This window comes from Patagioenas fasciata, chromosome 4 (assembly GCF_037038585.1).
Source record: "Patagioenas fasciata isolate bPatFas1 chromosome 4, bPatFas1.hap1, whole genome shotgun sequence".
NCBI classification, from domain to species: Eukaryota; Metazoa; Chordata; class Aves; order Columbiformes; family Columbidae; genus Patagioenas; species Patagioenas fasciata.
The window spans coordinates 23,593,687-23,603,881 of NC_092523.1; the positions used below are offsets into that span (position 1 = coordinate 23,593,687).

General features: G+C 37.8%; 1 long non-coding RNA gene across 1 annotated transcript in view; it reads right to left on the reverse strand.

Annotated features, from left to right (window-relative positions):
- Window positions 1-825, reverse strand: part of LOC139827906 (uncharacterized) — a 246,622-nt gene extending 245,797 nt beyond the window's left edge. Inside the window, exon 1 of the long non-coding RNA XR_011739033.1 lies at window positions 705-825. This is a non-coding gene — a long non-coding RNA (uncharacterized lncRNA). The remainder of the gene's footprint in view (window positions 1-704) is intronic.
- Between the last annotated feature and the right edge of the window lie 9,370 nt (window positions 826-10,195).

Here is a 10,195-nt window from a genome sequence, read left to right on the forward strand (position 1 = left end):
GTTAACTGTTACAAGTCATATACTTTGTTTGGAAATACAATTCACTCACTGTGACCTTACAATTCTCCATTAAATTAAAGGAGGAAAGACATAATCACGAAGGATTTGCTAATCAACATTAGATCACTTGCAGCAAACATAGCACTGACCACTTTTTTCTCATTTTCTTTCTCAGCAGCAGTAGCTTTACTAAAATTCCATTGACAAAATATCACAGAAGTCACATTCAGCTTTGTAATTGCTAACCCTTCCCCACTTGGCAGAGAAACTGTAAAAAGGCAGTGCAAACCTATGCAACCCCAGGTCAAAGGATCTTCTTTTAAATTAAAATGAACATTCAGAGAGACCTCATACTCCATGTAATGGGTCCTATCTGCTCTAAGCAGAAACTCCCAGCTGGAATCGTGCAGCACTCTCCTGGCCAGTAAGCCAGCTGGCCACCTGCCTGCATTTGTCTCTTCTATGCTAATTCCCTGTTCCCAAAAGTATGTGCTACAGTTTCAATTCACTTCACTTTGCAGTTCGCTGTACCATATTTGTAAGTTATTTGTCTGGTACTGATACATCATTTTTTTAACATACTGGAGCATTCAAGTGCCTGTTCTTTCAACAAACATAAATCATTGAAAGTATGCAGGGACAATGACTTGATTACAAGCAAATCTAAAAAAGGTAGTACTGGAGTTCTAAGAATGTGAACATACCTGGCTTGGCTGACCTAGAAGACCAGGCCACTGGCTGCTGGCTGTTTATGATTCGAAGGAGAAATAGGAAGCAGAAACAACCACCTTTTCCTCTCAATGTTACATTACAAAGGAAAGCTATTTTCCCACATTGCTTAAAATTCGGGGAGGGGAGGAGGGGAGGGGAGGAGGGGAGGGGGGGAGGGGGGGGGGGGAGGGGGGGAGGGGGGGAGGGGAGGGGGGGAGGGGGGGAGGGGAGGGGGGGAGGGGGGGAGGGGAGGGGGGGAGGGGGGGAGGGGAGGGGGGGAGGGGGGGGGGAGGGGAGGGGGGGAGGGGAGGGGAGGGGAGGAGGGGAGGAGGGCAGGAAAGGCTGTTTTCCCTTTCCAAGTAGATTGTTCTACATTTATTTGAGTGAGCTATCAGAAGATTATTTTCCATCCTCTGCCCCTCCTCTTTGAAGACTAGTGCAGCCAATTTATATAATTACTGTGCTGTCACTGACTGAAGTGAACTCCAGAATACCTGTTAGCACTAGAAGTAAAAATACAGATGAGTGAGATAAAACCCACAGTTCTGTGCTCTCAAACACTATGATGAATCTTTCCTAGATAAAAAGAAAATTAGAGCTACTAGATTTACAGATATTTAATTAACCAGAATTTGGTTGGGTTGCCCAAAGTAATCCTGACTTTCTTAATAGTTCCTATGTTTGTTGTGATTCAAAGAGTTATTGAAGTACCCTGTATCATAGCCCTCAAAAACACTGGCTAAACAGCATTAGTCACATTAAGAGTTAACAGAAATCCAAATAAGTCCCATCAGAAGAGATACTTTGCAGTACGCATATATATAAGAAGAAATATGAAGATAGTATCTCTTCTGAATACAGCACTAGAGAAACTATTAGTCTGCCTAAATCTTCAAAAAGTTCTAAAAAAAATTGGAAAAGGTTCAGACAAGCCTCATAAGACTGATTCAAGGTCTGGAGTTTGAGATTTAAAAAGCTCTATTTACTTAACTTTTCAAAGGCAAGGTTTTTTTAATCTACTAAACAAAGGCATGACAACATTCAGTGACTGCAAGCTGAAACTAGACAAATTTCCAGCTATAAATAAGGCATAATTTTTAATACTAAAGATAATTATCCATAGGAAACCACTTAGTAAAGAATGTGCTGGACTTTCTGTCACTGAAAAGCCTTCAAATTAGGACCAAATATTTTTCTGAAAGACCTATAAATCTCAAGCAGAATTTAGAAACTTGCTACCTGAAAGTACAGACAAAACCCTGTTCTGTGTTATTTAGAAAATCAGATTGGTTAAATATAATGGCATCTACTTGCTTTAAAATCTGTAACATGTTTAATAGAAGAAAGAATCTTATTGCATTTTGATGTCACCATTTCCACTTGAAGAAATAGGTTAAAATGTTGCTTAAATTTTTTTTTTTCCAAATATTTGACCAATCACCCAAAAGACAAGAAAGATAATAAATGGGACCATGTCACGTGTCACAAGAAATACATGAACCATATTTATGACCACCAGTGTCTATGAGTTGAAAGGTGAATCCTGTAAAATCAGTTTCTTCCTCATGTCTTCCATTCAGTTCAGTTTCACTGAGACAAATCCTAAATGTAAGAGAATAATTTCATTTCTATGTGGGTTGTTATTAGTACAGATAACCTGAGAATAAATAACTTCTTGATGCAAGAGAAAAGAATCTAAGGTATGTTTCCCTAACAGCAGTCTTAAAGTTTGTGGGCAGATTCTGGGCTCCTGACTCACAAATCCCTAATCTCAGTAGAGCTGAGAGCCAGGAGTTGCTTCCTCTCAGTTAAGCCTTTGTTTTCATAAGAGACAAAGACATTCAATCCCCACAGAGGTCTGAGTTTAGCAGAAGGATAGAAACACATCACTGCTATGTATGACTAATGTAGAAAATTGTGCATGTTTCCTTCCCCTACTTAAAACTTGCTAGGAGCTAATTCAGCCCTCATGAAGTCCACACAACTGTAAACTCTCTTCACCATTAGTAAACTGTGACATGTATTCCAGAATAAACTTTGCTCTTATATTTGGCATTTTTAGCTTACTGTGTTTGACAGCCACCTGGCTCGAAACTGTTACTTGAAGATTTTTCTGCAGAAGCTTTTAAAGCAGTTTCTAACCCAATTTAATGCAAATTTAACTAAAATACAGATTTGAAATCTAAAACATATATTTTATTTCTGCTAATAGGAAATTCTATTTAGGACACAACTGACTATGGAAAAATCCAGCACTGTACCTTCTTTCTAAAAATACACTGAAATCTTTCAATCTTGATATTCTTCCATGTCTGAGCTTGCATTGATGTTGACAGTTATATATCATCATTCTCTCCTGGGGTAGCCAAGGAAGTGAGGCCATTAAAAAGAGGTATTTCCACAGAAGCTATTTCCAAAAGGTGTTAATGCCAGGACAGACTGGATAATATTTTTTTGTTAAAATGGGGATCAGGTTTACTGTCTGCATTGGAATTCTCCTATGCAAGATGCAGCATCTATTGTAAAGATCCCCAGTCTGTATTACTTCCTTTTTGTCAGAGTAAAGCAGTTGCACCAGCTCAAGAAAAATCTTTAGAAGAGTAGCTTGTGTTCATTAAGGCTTGTTTTTCAGACTTCATGTTTGCTAAGAGCAGCAGCTGATTTAAATCACTTAATTCATCATAATGGCTCTGGTTGGAATGGAGTCAACCTTCTTCATAGCAGCCCATACGGTGCTGAATTTTAGATCTGTGGCTAAAACAGTGGTGATAGCACACCAGGGTTTTGGCTATGGCTGACCAGTGATTTGTCCAGCACCAAGCTTTCTCTTCTCCCTTCTTCCCTTGAACTGCTCCAAGTAGAATGAGGGTGGACAAGAAGCTGGGAGGTGACACAGTTGGGACAGCTGACTCAACCAACCAAAGAGATATCCCATGTCATGTAACATCATGTTTAACAATAAAAACTGAGGTGAGAAGAAGGTGAAGACTTCTTGGCTTCCAAGGTGCCTGTTGTTTGGAGTTTGCCTGGGTATTGGTCTGCTTGTGGGAGGTGGTGCATGACTGCCTTTGCATCACTTGCTCTTTTCTTCTTTCCTCCACTTATTAAGCTGTCTTTATCAGAATCCACAAATTTTCACACTTGTGTTTTTCCTATTCTCTCAGCTTCTGGTGGAAATCAGGCAGGGTGTGAGCGAGTGGCCCAAAACAGAGCTAAAATTTAATTATTTGGGAAAAAAAAAAAGGAACTCAAATATACAGCAGTTCTAAGCATCAATGAAACATGAGTAACTGTAAACAATATAGATAGTTGTCACAGTAATGTCTCAAACTTAATAGAGGGAGTTGCCCTGAACATCCTAATCCTCTGAAAATCCAAATTTAGATAATGATATGAAAAAAAATGCACAAAAATGTAGTGTCTCCTGAAATCAGGCACAGAGAAACTCCCCTCTTGTCCCTCAGTACAACAGGTAGTAGGGGACAGGATGGCGACATTTTCAGTAGTTAAAAACTACTTCTTAACACTTCAGACAGAAATATGCATCACTGTAGAATTTCACTGAGCTCTGCTTACCTATTTATGTTCCCCTCTTAAAGGATAAGAGACCATTTGGCTATTTTAATATGTCATTCTCAGTTTCCCATCCTCAGCACTGCCCTCATAGGAATAAAGAATCAGGAGACATAATTAAGCTTGGATCTTCCTTTCTCATAATTTTCTGTTTCACGATCCAGTGCACTAAATGTAAACTTCACTGATGTTTGAATCGATCGGGTTTCAATTAGAACCCGTGTAAGTTTTGTGCCTATCTTAAGACTAGGCATTGTTAGGAGGTAAAGAACTACAAAAATTAGAGACATTTATTTCACTGATTTCTTAGACTTCCAGCAGAACATTCCACTTGTGAAAACATTAAATTTCTTGAAAATTTAGTTTTACTACATAATCCCATATACGTCTGCTAGTCATAAACAAAAGAAACAACAGCCATTGACATTCTGACAGTGCTAAAGAATGTGTAGGCAATTTTAATGATGGAAAAACTACCTCATCACACTTCTGAGGGTTCCGAATTGATCTTTGGCAGTGAGGCTGATAATTTGATTGTTCTGTAATGTACAAATGCATCATTTCAAAACCAGAAATCATTTTACAGAGAAACTAATTAAATGCAAATGAAGTCCTTGTACAAGTTGTTAATACATAAAGTGATATATACAGCTACAATTTAATAAGAATAACAAAGAATACAGCTCTTCTAAATATCCAATTAAAAGGTGATTTTCACATCAAAACATCCATAGCAATATGATACAGTCCACTGCATCATTAATCAGAAACATAACATATTAAGTAAGTCTTCCCTTCCTTCATGCCAACTTTCCATCCCTTCCTAGCTTTATGTTAAAACAACCTGTTAAATTTGTTGTGCTCTGTAGGAGTCCTATTAAAACAGAATTAAGACTCAGTCTATCACATAGGTAGACTGCACAAAGAAATGGAATGTTGGATGATGGGTTCTTAAGTGGACAAACTAACATACATTTTACTTTGCCTCTATCTAAAGTCTGTATTTTCCCTGAAAAAAGATTCACTCTTCCATGCGTTTAAATATTTCAGAATAGTCCAGCATTATTAAGCCAACTTAAAGAAGTTTGCTGACAGAGAGAAATAGGAGACTATATCGTCTTCAAGATAAATACAATATGTGCTGTGAAAGTAGTGACTCACAAAGCAAATTTTCTGCATGTTTCAGCTAGCAGGTCTTTCACAATGCTTCCATACTTTAATAGTAGTATGCATGAAGCATGTCTAACGGCAAACAATACACGCTACTGAATTACCAGAGGTCCTAACTACTTTTAGGAAGCGGAACTTGGACACCATTCCACATAGTATTTCCAAACAAGTAAAACGTACTTGCCGTCTGATTTCTGCAAGGACACAGCAGCGGTTGGCAGCTCCCACACGGCCGGGAGTGCTGGAGAGTCTCCATGAGACCGACAGGGCTTTACCCCAGCCACAGCCTCCCCCACCACCCAGGCGGGAGTGGGGCTGGTGGGGGCAGCATTCCGGGCAAAGGGCAAGCTGGCAGTTGGGGTGCGCGGAGGCGCGCAGGACGGTTGGCAGTGTGGACAGGAACACGCAGAGGGTGCTGCTTGCATCTCAGGGGGATTTAGCACAAAAGGTGGTGCGGTCCCCAAACCTGTCCTGTCCTGTCCTGTGGTAGCTATAGAGTTAGCCACTGTGGAAACCTGGTGTGGTCTAGAGTTTAATTACTGGACAGTAAATCTTTAGGTGCGCCATTTTTGTAATCATGCCTGGTGCTACATGCAATTTTATTTGCTCTTTTTTGTTATCTCAGCCTTTTAATTGTTACTAGGGCTTGTTTTGTTGTGGTTTTTTTTGTTTGTTTGTTTGTTTTTTCCCCCTGGTTTTTATTCTCTCAGTGATGCAATGTCCAATTTAAGGTATTAAATATGTGTAATTATCTCCCCGATTCATTGTTGTGTTTTTTGTTGTTGTTTTTTTTTTCTCCCAGTATGAGGGACACGGGAAATTCATTCTAACAGGAAATTCATTCTAACAGGAAAGATTTGCAATAATCTTAGTACTTAAATAACCAAGTCAGGCCAAAGTCTAATAAAGGCAATATGATTACTGTCAGTGTAATCTGTAATCAAGTGTAATATAACTGATCATGAGCATAAATAAAATGCTGAATCAGGAAACATTAAATGCTGCAGACCATAGACAAGATGGAACAATTCACCAGCACAGTTCTTCACCTTCAGAATGCAGAAGATAGGTGAGGTTCTTCTGGATGAGTTTAGACACCACCAATCAATATATGTTGTCTTCTCTCTCTTTTTTTTTTTTTTTTTTTGTGATTAATTGCAGTGTCACATGCTAAATTTAAGCAGAATCATCTGTATGGAGTTAATCTGGTTTAGTGATTAGTGCAAAGTAATTGTGCAGCTGATTCTCATTGGATACAACATGGTGGTCTGGTATTTAGAAATATTATACAAGGAGAAGAACCTCCCTTTATAATTTCCTTACATTTTTTAAAATGATAATTCACATATTTTCTAAGGATTTCTATATTGAGCTAATTGTTATAGGCTGCAAAAAATCATTCATTTACATCAAACTTGTGTAAGTACCTATTGTAAAGAGTGTTTTATTATTATAAGTTGTTACACTTATTACGAAAGTAAGTTCTAGCAAACGACTTACACTGACAAAGATGAGGCATCTATTTTACTGACAACTATTAATCAGTTAAGTTTCTTATAACTTTGAAAACAGGATATTCATACATATATTTCAAACTTCTCACTATTTAGGCTCAAATTTTCCTTGCCTGGAATATTGGAAAACTTTAAAAATGTTTTAACAGATCAACCAAGTACAAGAGTTACCAACTACTTGGACATAGGTAACATAACAAATAGGAAGAAGCAACTGTAAGGTTTTTTTGAGTGTTGAATATATCTGTGATAACAACACCAGGTCTTAATTACTGCTGTGTTGATAAGTCACTTACGTACATAATTCATCCTGCTGAATATATTTAAAACGGGTTTGAAAAGACATGTGATTACTTAAAGTAAGACAGGGAATTTGCTAAGAAATACCAAGAATCCGTCAGTGGATTCTGACTCTGGAAAAACAACACGTATATTACAAGCTACTATTGATGAATTAACATATAGATTATCAATAAATACTAACTGTATTAGTAGGTAATAATGGTTCCTATATCAATAAGGTAAAAGAAAAGACAGACTTTGATGCTGCTGGTACAGAGCAAGTGAAACCAAAAATGAGGAAAAGAGAATCATTACGAAATCTCACAAGTGTGTGAATAACAAAAAGTGGTTGAACGCGGTATCTTTACAAGAAATGAACTTTAAAAATGAAAGGTGTGGCAGAAACAGGTATTTAGCAGCAAGAATACAGTCTTTGGAACTGATTCATTCACATCATAATGCTTCCTTCAGTCATATTAATACTGAATGATGTTGGCAAAAAAAAATGTTTTAAGACATAAAAACTCAACTTCACTTTAGATCCTGGAAATAAAACATATTACAGAACAGTTCAAGATTTTTTTTTCCTGGTTGTTGATAATTTTGCTTCACATGTCTCACTTTGTTAATATTCTAACCTTCTAGATAATCATCTTATTTAGATTTGCTTATATAGCTAACTGCCTCCATACTTGTCTTCAATGGGGAATTAGCCTGGTGATGGAACAGTCAGGACTCCTCCCTAATGCTGTTTATGTATGCCAAATAATTAGGAATCTGTGAGCAACTGCATTGTTGGATGTCCAAACAGATTGCACCAAAAATGATTGTTTGTATGTTGTGGACTTATTGGACAAAATGAAAAAGGATTTTTTTGTCAATAGTTACACTTTTTGTACGTTTTATCAGTTAATAGGGTTCAATTAAAATTGCCAAACTGTGCACTTCTTGCACACATCTCTGGGGCTTTGCAAAGTTGAGAAGAAAAGCTTAATGAATGGTTGAACAGTAATACTGGTACCCTAGTAATTAGAGAACGGGTAATTAATGTGCATCTGTGGTAGACTCTGAGGTACTGTCAATGACCCTGCAGTGTAGTAGAAAAAGGAAATTATGAGCTTGGTGAGGGAATACAGCTTTTCCTATTTTCTTTAATTTTAGATCTACATCTGTGTCTAATTAGAAGAATAAATGAATTACCATTAACACCATTAGGCAAAGAGCTATGATTGGTTAAGGTCCACATGGACTGTGAAACTGACAAAAACTAAGAAGATCAGATAAGGTTTTGTTTTTAAATGTCTAAAGGACTCCTCAGAAAATACATTAGACATTTAGAAAAGAAAAAACTTGCAGGCTGGAAAGCAGACTAGTGAAAAATATCTGTATGTTTGTACAAGTTCCACTGCTAGCAATTTTTTTTTTTTTTTAATTATAGTGCAGGTGCTGGCAGTGGGGGGGCTGCAGGGGCAGCCTGTGTAAGGAGAGGCTGAAGGTGTGCCAGTGCACCCACTGTGGGCACAGCTGAGTCCCTCAGCCCAACCAGTGGTGCTTCCAGGACAGTTCATTTGAGGAAGGGCAGAAAGTTGGAGCGAAATAGTAGAGGTAACATCAAGGTCAGAAGAAGGAAGAGATATTGTTCTGTGGTCTCAGAGCAGGCATTTCCTGCAGGCTTTGAAGGCCCGGCCCTGAGCAAAGGGAATGGCAAGGGTGAGTTATTATGGACCAACTGAAACTCATGCTCCCCGTGCTGTGTGAGGGACAGGACGGGAACAGAAGAGGTAGAGAAGCAGAGGAGTTGCATGTGAAATTAAGCCTAGGAAATATGGTAGGAAGGGTGTTGCTTTAACTTCTGCCTTTTTGTTTCCCTCTACTGGCATTAATAATTACATTTTTATTTTGACTGGCAATCAATTCAGTTAATTTTCCCCAAGTAAACCCTATTTTGCTCATGACGATAATTGATAAGCAATCTCCCTGACTTGTCTCAACCCGTAAGCTTTCCTCCTGTTCTCCTCATTTTCCCACCCCTCAGTCCTGCTGAATGAGAAAAGGAGTGAGCAGCTGAGTGGGAGTTTGCTGTCAGCTAGGGCTAACCCACCACAAGATGTTATAATTTTAAATCCAGTGAGGTAAGATCCATTCACAACAGCTACAATTTAGTGTTATTTAACTTCAGAACAAATTTTAAAAGCATCTTCTTCATGAAACATTTAGTTTGTACAAGCCTTGCACAAATTAATAATACTGAAGAGTGCTTATTGAAAAATAGCTCACAGATGTTACAGCTGACTAGGTAAGCTGATGCACTAGTTTCTAGAGGGATTCAGATGAAAACTGCTTTTATCTCCTGATGCAAAGTAACATTCCATATTTCATATGATAATAAAATGTGTCCTCAGGGTAAATAACTTGCCTCTACTTTTAAAACAAAACACAATTCAATTAGTATGCAAAAGCGAAGTACTATTTTATGGGAACAAGTAACTCTCCTGAGCTTACTATTTTAGCAGATTCTAATACCTTTTGCAACAGTACACTAGTTGCAAATAAACTCTGGTTGGCCATAACTAGCCAGATTTATAAGATTCATCAAAACATTAAACATAAACTAATGGTGAAATCACAAGGTGTTCAAAGACATGTGGGTTTAGTTAACTAAGAAATGCCCTTTAATACAGCTAAGCTTTTGAGTGTCTGAAACTTTCAGCTTGCTTGAAAAACATATAGGTATATACATTAGTTTAGTTGGGCATGTAATTTAAAGGTACCTAACACACACACAAATATTACCTCAGACAATCAAATTTTAAAGCATCAAAATATAAGTTCAGTTACATTTATTGTAGTAACAGTTCGAAATACAGGTCAAAAATACTAAAGGAAAGCTGTCATAGATTAAATTAAAAGCTGCTTTACCTTGCAAGAGCAATCCAGGTGGAGAC